The sequence below is a fragment of the Elephas maximus genome, chromosome 12 (assembly GCF_024166365.1).
Source record: "Elephas maximus indicus isolate mEleMax1 chromosome 12, mEleMax1 primary haplotype, whole genome shotgun sequence".
Lineage (NCBI taxonomy): Eukaryota > Metazoa > Chordata > Mammalia > Proboscidea > Elephantidae > Elephas > Elephas maximus.
Genome location: NC_064830.1, coordinates 38,416,544 through 38,431,632, shown reverse-complemented (window position 1 = coordinate 38,431,632; position 15,089 = coordinate 38,416,544).

The window sequence follows — 15,089 nt, the reverse complement described above, 5'->3', positions numbered from 1 at the left end:
CCTCCTCCCGTCGACTTTCCTTCCACTGCCCCCCTATTGACCAAACCTAACTGGAAGTCCATTGGTAGAAAAAAAAACTCTTTGCCCTCGAGTCAATTCCGACTCATAGTGACCATATAGGACAGAGTAGAACTGCCCCATAGAGTTTCCAAGGAAAGCCTGGTGGATTCAAACTGCCGACCTTTTGGTTAGCAGTCATAGTGTTTAATCACTACGTCATTAGGGTGTCCAAACAGGTAGTCTGCTGAATAGTCTGCTGAAAAAGAGCCTGGGAAATCCACTATACGATGTTCTAGCCTCAGCATCACATGTCAGAAGAGAATATGAAAGGGTAGATTAGGAACTGAGAAGCTATAGGCAAATAACTAGCACAGCAGGAAATGCAATAAAGAGTAAGTGAAACATTAAAGTGATCCTGTCGTGACAGTATTAATACAGAAGAGAAGTCATTTATGAAGGTATTAGGTAATTCTTCCATTTAAAAAATTCTACTTTTCTGCCTAAAAACCATCCGTAATTATTTTAGTTATAAATAATTTTTTCCAAAATTAACACATAATCATTATAAAAAGACTAGAAAAGAGTTAAGCAAAAATTAGAAAATAAAAGCTACCTTTAATCTTGTCATCCAGATATAAATACTGTCAGAAGGTAAATTTCATATAGATAACATTTCATCTAGCCTGCCCAAAACCAAAACATCCCTACTGTCGAGTCAATTTCGACTCGTAGCAAACTTATAGAACAGAATAGAACTGCCCCATAGAGTTTCCAATGAGAAGCTGGTAGATTTGAACTGCTGACCTTTTGGTTAGCACCCAAGCTCTTAACCACTGTGCCACCAGGGCATGTATTAGATCTTTTAATCCTCAGAACAAACCTATGAGCCAGAGAGTAATAGTATCATCCACATTTTGCAGATGCGGAAACTGAAGTTCAGAGAGGTTAAGAGACCAACCAAGGTCTACCTACATCTAGTAAGTAGTGTGGCTGGGATTCAAATACAGCCAGTCTGACTCCTGAGACTGCGTGCTTAGCTATTACCCTACATTACTGCTTCCCCATACTGTCTTTGGCCATTTAAAATTATCTTATCACCCTTTTTTTAATAATGTTTGTTAACTTGATGTTTTTTAGTTAATTATATATATATATATATATATGTATATAGTGTATACCATCATCATTACTTCCTTAGGCTTAAATCCTAGACATGGAATTAATAAGTCAAAGAATCTACCATATTGCAAAATGCTGGGCAGTATCCTAATTACATTTCAAGGTTATAATTTGACATACTCTCACCAGGGTTTTATAGAGAGTATCTGTTTCTGAAAACCTCACTGTTAGGGCCTGAGTTGTTCCTGCTTGAAATGTATGTTGAGGCCCTAACCCCTGTACCTGTGAATCCAACACTGGAAATTGGGTCTTTGAAGATGTTATCAGGTTAATATGAGGTCATACTGGAGTAGGGTGGGTCCTAATCCAATCTGTGTGGTTTTTATAAAAGAGAAGATTCACGCAGACAGTGAGACAATGTGCCATGTGTTGCTACAGCTGCAAGCCAAGGAGCATATAGAGCTACCAGAAGCTAGGAGAGAGGCATGGAACAGATTCTCCCTCTAACCCTCAGAAGGAATCCACACAGCCAATACCCTGATTTGGACTTCTAGATTTCAGAACTGTGAGAAAATAAATTTCTTATAAGTCATCCAATTTGTGGTATTTTGTCACAGCAGCCATAGGAAACTAATACAGTCATCAAGACTATATTAAATCTTAAGCCGTTTGTATTTTCTACTATTATTATTTCCATTATTGCATCTCTTCCTGCTCTTTTTCCTTTTTCTGGAATTTCCATTATATGTGTCTTAGATATCCTAAATCTGTCTTCATGGCTCTCATATTTTCTTTCTTTCTCTCTCTCTCTCTTTTTTTTTTTCCCCCTCTTTTCTCTAACTCCTGGGCTACTTCCTCCAGTCGATCTTCTAATTCACTGACGTGGTTGCCTGAAGAGTTGATGCTGCTATTCACACAGACATCTTTCTAATTTTAACAGCCATATTTTTAAATTTCCAATGAATCATTCCTGACCTTAAATTGTTTCCTGATTATAAATGCATGTCGTGGAACCACAGATAGAAAAATCTTCCAAATTGGGTTGTGACCTTGAATTAGTGATTGACTGAGAAATCTTTTTTTCTATTTCTTGTAGAAACCATTTACGAGGATTTTGTTTTTAATATTTCTTATTACGAACTGCTAAATTTTTGCATATGTTTGGTAATTTTCTATTTACTTCACCCTGTTGACTGAGATACAAATGTGTCCAGATACAATAGATGCTGTTTGAAACCATGAGTGTCTCTGTTCAAGTATTTCAGGCACATATGAATGAAGAAGAGAAATTTGAAATTTAGGTTAGTTCCCTTTTGCTATGTTATACTTTTGTGGACTATGGAAATAGCAAGAGCCCTTTAGTCATTAGCTAGAGGATACTTCACCCAAGAACCAATGCTTGTCTTTTACTTACGTTGTGGTGGCTTAGAAACAACAGAGATAGAGTCCTCCTTCTTTAACTGGTATAACTGACCTCATTACTACAAACCAGGCCAGCACCCCCACTATAATGGCCTTCCGCCTGAAGGATAAGCCTTGAGGATAAACCACAATAGGAGCATCAATGTTATGCCCAAGGGCACTATTGTTGTTCTTGTTGGATGCCCTCAAGTTGTTGTAGCCACTGTGTTAATTCATATCATTGAATGTCTTACTCTTTTTCACTGATCTCTACCAAGCATGATGACCTTTTCCAGGGACTGGTTCCTCCTGATAACATGTCCAAATTACTTGAGACAAAGTCTCTCCATTCTCGTTTCTAAGGAATATTCTGGCAGTACTTCTTCCAAGACAGATTTGTTCATTCTTCTGGCAGTCCATGGTATACTCAATAATCTTCACCAACATCATAATTCAAAGACATCAATTCTTCTTAGGTCTCTTTATTCATTGTTTAGCTTTCACATGCATAGGAAACAACTGAAAGCACCATGGCTTGGGTCAGGTGTACCTTAGCTCTTAGAGTGATATCTTTGCTTTTTAACACTTTGAAAAGGTCTTTTGCAGCAGATTTTTCAGTGCAATATGTCCTTTGATTTCTTGACTTCTGCTTCCATGTGCATTGATTATGGATCCAAGTTAAAGGAAATCCTTGAAAACTTCAATATTTTCTCTGTTTATTATTATGCTTCTTATTGGTCTACCAAAAAACCATACCTACTGCCGTCGAGTAGATTCCAACTCATAGCAACACTATAGGACAGAGTAGAACTGACTGATAGAGTTTCCAAGAAGCGCCTGGCGGATTCAAACTGCTGACCTCTTGGTTAGCAGCCATAGCACTTAACCACTATGCGACCAGAGTTTCCCTTATTGGTCTAGCTGTGAGGATTTTTGTTTCACGTTGAGGTGTTATCCATAATGAAGGCTGTGGTCTTTGGTCTTCATCAGTAAGTTCTTCAAGTTCTATTCACTTTCAGCAAGCAAGGTTGCACCATTTGCATAATGAAGGTTGTTAATGAGTCTTCCTTCAATCTTCATGCTGCATTCTACTTCATGTAGTCCAGCTTCTCGGATTATTTGCTCAGCATACGGTTGAATAAGTATGGTGAAAGAATACAACCCTGACACACAACCTTCCTGATTTTAAACCCTTCAGTATCCCCCTTGTTCTGTTCGAAAGACTGCCTCTTGGTTCATGTACAGGCTCCTCAAGAGCACAATGAAGTGTACTAGAATTCCCATTCTTTGCGATGTTATCCATAATCTGTTATGATCCACACAGTCCAGTGCTTTTGCATAGTCAATAAAAAACAGGTAAACATCCTTCTGGTATACTCTGCTTTCAGCCAAATTCATCTGACATCAGCAATGATATCCCTCATTCCATGTCATCTTCTGAATCCAGTTTAAATTTCTGGCAGTTCCTTGTCAATGTACTGCTGCAACCATTTTTGAGTTATCTTCAGCAAAGTGACAGAGGAGTGGTGGAGAAGGGCACTAATATGTTATAAATTATCTTCTCTCTTTCCTGCTGTCCCATAACCCATCTCCATCTCCTGTCCCTGGTGCTCCTTGTTAAGAGTGGCTAGTAATATTCCTTTAGGAGCCTTTTTCATTTCACTACTCAGGAAGACTTTCCTTTTTCATGAAATGAATTACCAGCTGGCCAACCCTTCCTCAACTGATTCCATCTTATAGTCATTTCATGAAACTTCTAACTTGTAGATGGCACCCATTGCAGTTTCTTGGCCTGAGACAAATATTTTCCCCTGAGTTTGAATGCTCTTTTTCATTATAACGGAAATTTGGAAGAAAGTGTAGTTAAATGCATATGAATAAATTCCCACATTTACCAGAACAAAACTATCAATTTCTATGACCTCTTCAATATATCTTTAGTTTCCAACCCAGAAGCTCATTTCCAGGGCCACTTTTCACAAATAAACAGTTTGAATCATTCTTTGAGGGTTAACGTTTTCGTCCTTACATTCTCACATCATTGTCAACCCTATCTGACTCAACAGGTCACAAAACTACAGGCCACACTTTCACCAATAAAAAAAAAATGTTTTGAAAATCTAATGGACAGTATATTTCAAAGCACATCCCTCCTGATGGTGGATGATGTACTAACTGTGAATTTGAAAGTTTTGACAAGGGAAGTAGACACTTTGATAGTTCAGAGGTAGAAATATGCTTGATTATCTTAGTGAAGTTCAATTGAGGGATAGGTTACCTATGGGTCCATTACCACATGCAAGATTGCAAGTCCTTGTTGGTAGCCTTGAAGAAAAACTAAGACTAAAATTCCTTACTAAAGTATACTGATGTGACTTAAGATTAAAAAAAAAAAAGCACTGTGTCCATTTTAAGAACAAAACTTGTATTTCAGTAAGCAGTAGAGGATACTGTTTTCAAAACAAAACACAAAGACAGTTTTAAATCCATGCTGCCCCTTTATGACTACTTGGTAAATTTTGCATCTACCTTTAGTGTTTTTGGACATCCTTACTTAATGTAATTCGGCTGATAATTTTTCAAGACAAATTTGTTATATAATCATGGAATTACAAAGTATCCTAACAACTCCTATTTAGATTTACAGCTCCTTTCCTGGCCACTAAAGAGTGACTTTATTACTCATAGCTGCAACATTTGTCCCCCAAGCCAGCATGTGATTATTTAGTAAGATAAAATAAATTAGTTTAAAGGAAGGTAATAGAAAGGAAGAGGAAGACCCTTGAAGGATTTAGGTTAAGGAGACATCATAATGATAATGCAACTTAAATAGAAAAATCCTTATCTCACAAGCTAGTTCATCATATCAACCAACAGAAGACGTACTTGTCACTAGAACTGTAATAAAAACTACCATTATGGAATGTTTTGATCAAGGATCCTGTAGAGAAATCTTAATCAAAAGGGGGAAAATGCAGAACAGAATTTAAAAATTTCATGGAGTCCAGACTTCATGGAGCCATGAAGGCTGGATGAACCCCTGAAACTATTGCCCTGAGATAATGTTTAAACATTAAACCAAAAACATCCCCTGAAATTATCTTAAAATCAAACCATAGTTTAGCTTACCTAGCAAAAAACATCTGCCATGAGCATTATTCTTTTTTAAGAACCATCTATATGGCATCATATTAACAAAAGCAACTCGAAAGATTAGATAGGAATCTTAAGGGGCAGTGAGTTTATATTAATGGGGGAGGAACAACTCAGAAAAGGAAGGTGATAATGGATGCACAACTTGAAGAATGTAATCAATGTCACTGAATTGTATGTGTAGAAACTGTGGAATTGGTATGTGTTTTGCCATGTATATTCTCAACAACAGCAACAAAATAAATTTTAGAAAAGAAAAAAATTACATCATAATAGAATTAATTTAATCACTGTAGAAGGTTTGCCTAACCCTGAAAATGCAAAAAATGAAAAAGTACTGTGATAATGAATAAGAAGGTAAAGGTGGAGGACAAACTTCAACAAACAAACAGCTCTAACTGGGAAAGTCACCTCATGCTGTCAATATCAAAAATGGGTACATCAAAGGATCTGTGAATACACATGTACAGCTCTTCATCAAACCTGCCAAGTCAAATTAAGAGCCAAACTGATGTCCAGATGATGGGTACAAATCCATCTCCATCACTCATCTGGATCCCTATGAAAACTGATTTGAAAGAATATCTAATTCACATATGCCAATAAAAGATTACTAAAATATATATATATTTTTTTGTAAGTAACTGGGTGCATGCCTCTAGAATGGGACCTCAGCAGGGTTGGCACAAATTCAAATGTTTTCTTAACTTTTGGCCTGGGATTTGGGTTAAAGGCCAGGCAGGAAGTATTCTTTTTGCCATTCTTTTATTTGGATCTCAACACAAAATTTTACATGTCCCTGAGGGCAGTGATCCAAGCAATTGCATTACCACTTTTGTTAGACACACCTCATTCCCTGAATGCATTTGGGTCTGAATGTGCCCTGATGTACCTAGAGATAACACTCAATCAGTGGAGACAGGGGAAGGGGGGAGGAGAAGGGTCAAGGCAGAGTTTTGCTGGATTGATATGACTATGTTAGAACCAGTAACAAAGATCATATAAAGCTAGCATGTAAACTCTACCCACCTGTCCTACGCCATGGAAATCCATGTAACATCAGGCCATTTGGAAAGCATATCATATATTAAGTTGATTAAAGCACACTTTCAATTTACTTGTTTAAGTGACACTGAATCCTTTACAACCCAGAGGGAACCCATGTGACAAAGTAGAACTGTCCCATAGAGTTTTCTTGGCTGTAATCTTTACAGAAGCAGATCACCAGGTCTTTCTCCTGAGGGATCGCCAGCCTTTCAGTTAGCAGCCAAGCACTTAACTGTCTGTACCACCAGGGCTCCTTGAATTAATATAGGTCATGATATCTTAAACTGGGGTCATATTGGTCACCTCCTCTGCTAGTAGTTGGTTGTTTGGTTAGTTGGGCTTACATGGAGCAATACAGGGTATGTAAACTGGCTTAATTTGAATTGTAAATCAAAATGTTATTTTGGATCTAAATGTGACATTTCAGTCAGTCAATAATTCTTATCCATTTGGCCTGTGTTCAAAGATACATTGGGTAGGTCACAATTTAACTGACCAAAGAAGTAAAAAAAATTGTAGAAAAACAACAAAGAATGGCCATTATACTTTAGTTCTTCACTGACAAGTAGAGATTGTACAGTCTATAAGAGTTCAGGGGAGATGGTACCTACGCAGGTTAGAACAACCAGAGGAGCCTGAATTGAGGTGGAGAAATCTGAATGGAGCCCCGATCAACAGGATTTGATTAAGTAAAATGGGGAAGGACATTTCAGGCAAGGGAAACTACACAAGCAAAGGCATGGGGAAAGGAATATTCTTCTTTTTAAGTGTACTAAATAAACTCTTCCTTGCCTCTTGACTTTTCCACATTGTTTTAACAGCTATCTCTAAATATACCACAATGATGAATGGCTCCAGAAAAAAAAAGGTGGAGCACACAAATGAGTTATAGTAGATAAAAAAAGAAAATTATCAGGATTTGAAACCGTAAAAGAAAAATTAAATTGCTGGGGCTGTGTAACAGATTCAAATTTACTGTCACAAACTGATATATGCAAAAAAATGTAACTTATTTTTCTCTAGTCAAATATAATTTCTATCATTAAGCTCCCATTTCTACTTAGCAGCAGAAAACTGATATCAAGTTGCTTTCAGGTAAATTTCTTCCCATTCAGGCACTTCTCAGTCAATTCAGATTTATAATGCAGCCACTTTCAGATTTCAAAAATCACTCTCAGATTTTATTCTCTCTCTCTTCCCTCATATTGATTCAAATCTCTAGAAAACTTAAAACCACCATTAAAAAAGCAATAATGGCAGAAAAAGAGAGCCTCCATTACATAGTCACTTTATGTCCTAACTGGCATTCTGTGTAGGTACTTTGTCTTATCTGTCCTCAGACATGTCCCCTTCAAGCTGACACCCATTAAGGTGATCAGCCATCTGGTCAAGGATTTTGGTTGATTGCTTCTCTTCCTGCTACTTTACTGAGGTGACTGAAATCCTGACTCAGCCTCCTGATTATAGGTCCAGAAGGGTTATTTGGGGTCATTCTTGTACCCCCAGGTATTTTAGTCTTTCTCAGTTCTCCCTTAGGCCTTCTATACTTTTCTTGTGGGCATTGGGAAGGATAAGCTATTCTGCTAGACCATTCTAAGACCCCCTGAGAAGACTTTCAGTTGCCCACAGACACTCATTTTGCCTAGAGCACACCTCTGAGCATCTCTTCTCTAGAATTCCTGCACCATTGCACCCAAGAGACATATCATCTGTCACTTACCTATCACCAGTATTCTGGGCTGGATGGGCAAAGCTCAGCTACGCACTGCTCCTGCTTGCTTTGAGCCACCCCTAGCCCAAATGCCCCCAAATGGTGGTTTAGACAGTGTCATGAACCTAATTAATGCCCCCCACCCTTCTCCCTTCTTTTTCCTTTTTGAAAGGTTTTAATTTGGCTTTATTCTGGAGGGTGGATGGTAGAAGGGGATTGGATCTACCATATCTATTCTTATTTCCAACTTTTGCCATCTTATACGCTGGAGTGCGTCTTGAACTTAAGCACTAAGAACATGGTATATTTATTCTTCCTCCACTGGAAAGTCCAAAAGGCAAGGATTATCAGCAGCTAAACTAGGTGTTGTACTGTGGGGGCTTGTGTGTTGCTGTGATGCTGGAAGCTATGCCACCAGTATTCAGATACCAGCAGAGTCACCCATGGAGGACAGGTTTCAGCTGAGCTTCCAGACTAAGACAGACTAGGAAGAAGGACCCAGCAATCTACTTCTGAAAAGCATTAGCCAGTGAAAACCTTATGAATAGCATCAGAACATTGTCTGATATAGTGCTGGAAGATGAGCCCCCCAGGTTGGCAGGCACTCAAAAGACAACTGGGGAAGAGCTGCCTCTTCAAAGTAGAGTTGACCTTAATGACATGGGTGGAATAAAGCTTTCAGGACCTTCATTTGCTGATGTGGCAAGACTCAAAATGAGAAGAAACAGCTGCAAACACCCATTAATAATCAGAACCTGGAATGTATGAAGTATGAATCTAGGAAAATTGGAAATTGTCAAAAATGAAATGCAATGCATAAAAATCAATATCCTAGGCATTAGTGAGCTGAAATGGACTGGTATTGGCCATTTTGATTCGGAAAATCATATAGTCTACTATGCTGCAAATGACAACTCAAAGAGGAATGGTGTTGCATTCATTGTCAAAAAGAACATTTCAAGATCTATCCTGAAGTACAACGCTGTCAGTGATAGGATGATATCCATACGCTCACAAGGAAGACCATTTAATATGACTATTATTCAAATTTACGCACCAACCACTAGGGCCAAAGGTGAAGAAATAGATTTTTTATCAGCTGCTGCAGTCTGCAATTGATCGAACATGCAATCAAGATGCATTGATAATTACTGGTGATCGGAATGTGAAAGTTGGAAACAAAGAAGAAGGATCAGTAGTTGGAAACTATGGCCTTGGTGATAGAAACAATGCCAGAGATCAAATGATAGAATTTTGCAAGACCAACGACTTCTTCATTGCAAATACCTTCTTTCACCAACATAAACGGCGACTATTTTTATACGCATGGACCTCGCCCGATGAAACACACAGAAATCAAATTGACTACATTTGTGAAAAGAGACGAAGGAAAAGCTCAAAATCATCAGTCAGAACAAGGCCAGGGGCCAACTGTGGAATAGACCATCAACTGCTCATATGCAAATTCAAGCTGAAACTGAAGAAAATCAGAACAAGTCCACAAGAGCAAAAATATGACCTTGAGTATATCCCACCTGAATTTAGAGACCATCTGAAGAACAGATTTGACGCATTGAACACTAGTAACTGAAGACCAGACGAGTTGTGGAATGACATCAAGGATATCATCCACGAACAAAGCAAGAGGTCACTGAAAAGACAGGAAAGAAAGAAAAGACCAAGATGGATGTCAGAGGAGACTCTGAAACTTGCTCTTGAACGTTGAGCAGCTAAAGCAAAAGGAAGAACTCGTGAAGTAAAAGAACTGAATAGAAGATTTCAAAAGGCAGCTCGAGAAGACAAAGTAAAGTATTATAATGACATGTGCAAAGAGCTGGAGATGGAAAACCAAAAGGGAAGAACACACTCAGCGTTCCTCAAGCTGAAAGAACTGAAGAAAAAATTCAAGCCTCGAGTTGCAATAGTGAAGGATTCCATGGGGAAAATATTAAACGAACCAGGAAGCATCAAAAGAAGATGGAAGGAATAAACAGAGTCATTATACCAAAAAGAATTAGTCAATATTCAACCATTTCAAGACGTGGCATATGACCAGGAACTGATGGTACTGAAGGAAGAAGTCCAAGCTGCTCTGAAGGCAGTGGCGAAAAACAAGGCTCCAGGAATTGATGGAATATCAATCGAGATGTTTCAACAAACAGATGGTGCACTGGAGATGCTCACTCGTCTATGCCAAGAAATATGGAAGACAGCTTCCTGGCCAACTGATTGGAAGAGATCCATATTTATGCCTATTCCCAAGAAAGGTGATCCAACCGAATGTGGAAATTATAGAACAATATCATTAATATCACATGCAAGCCAAATTTTGCTGAAGATCATTTAAAAGCAGCTGCAGCAGTATATTGACAGGGAACTGCCAGAAATTCAGGCCTCTTTCAGAAGAGGACGTGGAACCAGGGATATCATTGCTGATGTCAGATGGATCCTGGCTGAAAGCAGAGAATACCAGAAGGATGTTTACCTCTGTTTTGTTGGCTATGCAAAGGCATTCGACTGTGTGGATCATAACAAACTATGGATAACACTGCGAAGAATGGGAATTCCAGAACACTTAATTGTGCTCATGAGGAACCTTTACATAGATCAAGAGGCAGTTGTTCAGACAGAACAAGGGGATACTGATTGGTTTAAAGTCAGGAAAGGTGTGCGTCAGGGTTGTATTCTTTCGCCATACCTATTCAATCTGTATGCTGAACAAATAATACGAGAAGCTGGACTATATGAAGAAGAACGGGGCATCAGGATTGGAGGAAGACTCATTAACAACCTGCATTATGCAGATGACACAACCTTGCTTGCTGAAAGTGAAGAGGACCTGAAGCACTTACTAATGAAGATCAAAGACCACAGCCTTCAGTATGGATTACACCTCAACATAAAGAAAACAAAAATCCTCACAACTGGACCAATGAGCAACATCATGATAAATGGAGAAAAGATTGAAGTTGTTAGGGATTTCATTTTACTTGGATCCACAATCAACAGCCATGGAAGCAGCAGTCAAGAAATCAAAAGACACATTGCATTGGGCAAATCTGCTGCAAAGGGCCTCTTCAAAGTGTTGAAGAGCAAAGATGTCACCCTGAAGACTAAGGTGCGCCTGACCCAAGCCCTGGTATTTTCAATCTCGTCATATGCATGTGAAAGCTGGACAATGAATAAGGAAGACCGAAGAAGAGTTGAAACCTTTGAATTGTGGTGTTGACGAAGAATATTGAATATACCATGGACCGCCAAAAGAACGAACAAACCTGTCTTGGAAGAAGTGCGGCCAGAAGGCTCCTTAGAGGCAAGGATGGCGAAACTGCGTCTTACATACTTTGGACATGTTGTCAGGAGGGATCAGTCCCCGGAGAAGGACATCATGCTTGGCAGAATACAGGGTAATTGGAAAAGAGGGAGATCCTTCAACGAGGTGGATTGACACAGTGGCTGTAACAATGATTGTAAGGATGGTGCAGGACCGGGCAGTGTTTCATTCTGTTGTGCATAGGGTCACTATGAGTCGGAACCAACTCGATGGCACCTAACAACAACAACAACAAACTAGGTGAGTGGGAAAGAGGGTAACAGGCATTAAAATTATAATTCATACATCAGTCTACCACAGCTAGGACTTTTGATCTCTAGAAGTAAAATAGTAAACTAAAATGTAATGGTAATTTAAGACTTGAGCAAGCCTTTAGTATTATTTCTATTAGTCTGAGACAGAAATCTCATTAATTCAGTTGTTCGTTCATTCATTTAAAAATATTTGAATGCCTATAAGTGGCAAGGTATTAGAAGGTCCGTGCTTGCAGGGAGATCCAGGCATGTTTTTGAACACATTATAGTGGGGGAGATATACAATAGACAAGGAAACAAGTCATTCCTATTAATAGTTTAATTGTGTATCCCAAAAAGATATGTTGAAAGTCCTAACCCACGTTGCCTGTGAACATGACCTTATTTGGTAATAGAGATTCTATAGATGTGATTAGTTAACATGAGATCACCCTGAGGTAGGGTGGGCCCTAATCCAATATGACTGGTGTCCTCATAAAAAAGAGGAAAAGAGAGACAGACACAGAGGAAAGACAGCCATGTGAAGGACACAGAAAGGGGCATTATGTTGCCACAAATCAAGGAACATCAAGACTTGCTGGCTGTCACCAGAAACTAGAAGAGAGGCATGGAATAGATTCTTCCTTGGAGTCATCAGAAGAAATCAACACTATCGACACCTTAAATTCAAACTCCTAGCCTTCAGAAGCGTGTTGCTGTGATGCTGGAAGCTATGCTATCGATATTCAAATACCAACAGCATCACCCATGGCCGACAGGTTTCAGCTGAGCTTCCGGACTAAGACGGACTAGGAAGAAGGGTCTGGAGGTCTACTTCTGAAAGGAATTAGCCAGTGAAAACCACATGAATAAAGCGGAACATTGATACAGTCCTAGAAGATAAGACCCTCAGGTTGGAAGGCACTCAAAAGAGCTGCCTTCCAAAGTAGATTGTGAGGATGGCGCAAGACTGGGCAGCATTTCCTTCTGCTGTACATAGGATCTCTATGAGTACCAAATGACTCGACAGCACCTAACAACAACAGCCTTCAGACGTATGAGACTTAAAACAACTTCTGTTGTTTTAAGCCACCCAGTTTACGATGCTTTGTTCTGTCAGAACAGTTTTATCTGCTGTGAAAGAGACAGAATGTTGAGGTCAAACGTCTGGAGGTTACAGCTACTTTAGATTGGGTGGTCGAGGTGATAAGAATTCTTTTTTTCTTTTATCATTTTTAATCATGTGAAGAAAATTCCAACTAAATAGTGCCTGTGAAGGCTGTCTGTTTACTGCATTACTGAGCTAGAAATACAACTAATGGGAACAGGTTCCACAGGCCTTTGCCTGAGAAGGAGCTCCAAAATGCTTGAAAACAAGGAGAGCTCCAGACTCCTGTTGTTATGCTGCTTTTGTGCGTTTAATTGCTTTTGAATGCATACGAATGTCAATTAGAGCCAGGCTAAATATGTCTTCTTGGAAACAGAGCATTTGGTCTTTCTTTCAAGTTCTTTTGTTTGCTTGAATCAGCCTTGTAGTTTAACAGATGTTTTTTGGAGGAAACGGAGACATAAGCTTTTATAATGCTGAAAATTAAATGAGAAACAATACTCTTCTCTTTACCTTCCCCCAAAACATGCAACCCTGCAAAACTGGCAACCCACCTTACACTGCAGAAAATTTTCATTTTTAGGGGTACGCCTTGCTAAAATGAAAGACATTTTTAGTGCACCTGGAGTTCATTAAATATTGTTTGTTCTTTGGGGAGATACATAATTGAATGTGTAAGTGATTATGTCTGTAGCCTTGGGGAAAGATAGTGTTTTTGAGATTCATGAAATTTCCTCTCTTTAATTAAAAATAAAGTAAAATTACCTTAAGAAAATGAGAGTAATGATTTTCTGGGCCAACTTTACCCCTCCAACCTTCTGGTCCACCACACCAGTGAACTCCTTGTCCAAACTCAAAGAGCTTGATGCTCTGGTTCAAAGGATGCCTTGAGGACCAATGTCTTTCTATCTCACAGTTTGGCCCTGCTCTCCTCTGTCAGTTTCATTTTTAGACAGATCTCCTGTATTTTATGTGAGATGGCCTCAGACTCGACATCCTCACAACCTCAAGTCTAGCAAAAAGGAGTATATGTCCTGCCCAACAACAATAATTCAGGGTCTTGATCAAACATAAACCACATTTCCGTAGCTAAACAAATCACAATTGTTCCACAATTAGATCAAGGCGTTCTGAGGATTCCATCACAAGCACAGGTCACATAGAGAAAGGAGTGGTTCTATAGGGCCGTTTTTCAAACAATGGGCCACAACAACTAGAGAATCATGAAATCACTTCAGTGACTTGCAACCGAGACTTTTTTTTTTTCTTATTCTGTTTTTGTTTTTACTTTTAGTGAGTGGAACAGAAGGGAGTATGATGGAAGAGAAAAACAGAAAAGAATATCATAGCTAACCTGTTGCTGTTGAGTCAATTCCAACTCATGGTGACCCCATGTGTCCCAAGGAAGAACTGCTGCAAAGAGTTTTCTGTAACTTTTACAGAAGCAGGTCATCAGGACTTTCTTCCACGGTGCCACTGTATGAGTTTGAACCCACAACCTTTAGGTTACTAATGCAGTGCAAACCATTTGCACCATCCAGGTACCTATCACAGATAATGAATGTAAATATTTCTTTATGAAAATGTTGTTTCATATCATAAAAGTGTTTAAGACCTAAAACCAAACCCATTGCCATCGAGTCAATTCCAACTCATAGCAACCCTAAAGGACAGAGTAGATCTGCCCATAGGCTCTCAAAGTCTGTAAATATTTATGGAAACAAACTGCCTCATTTTTCTTCATGGAGCAGCTAGTGAGTGAGAACTGCTGACCTTTCGGTTAGCAGCTGAGCACTTAACCACTGAGCCACTAAGGCTCCTTATAAAAGTGTTTACTAGGTTGCAATTCACTAGGTTACAATGTTAAATAGATTCTTATGGCAGGCTTTATTGAGCACTTTTGAAATTTTTGATAATTACCAAAGAAGGTATTGATGTTAAGTTTATTAATTTCCTGTAGCTGCCATAACAAATTACCACAAA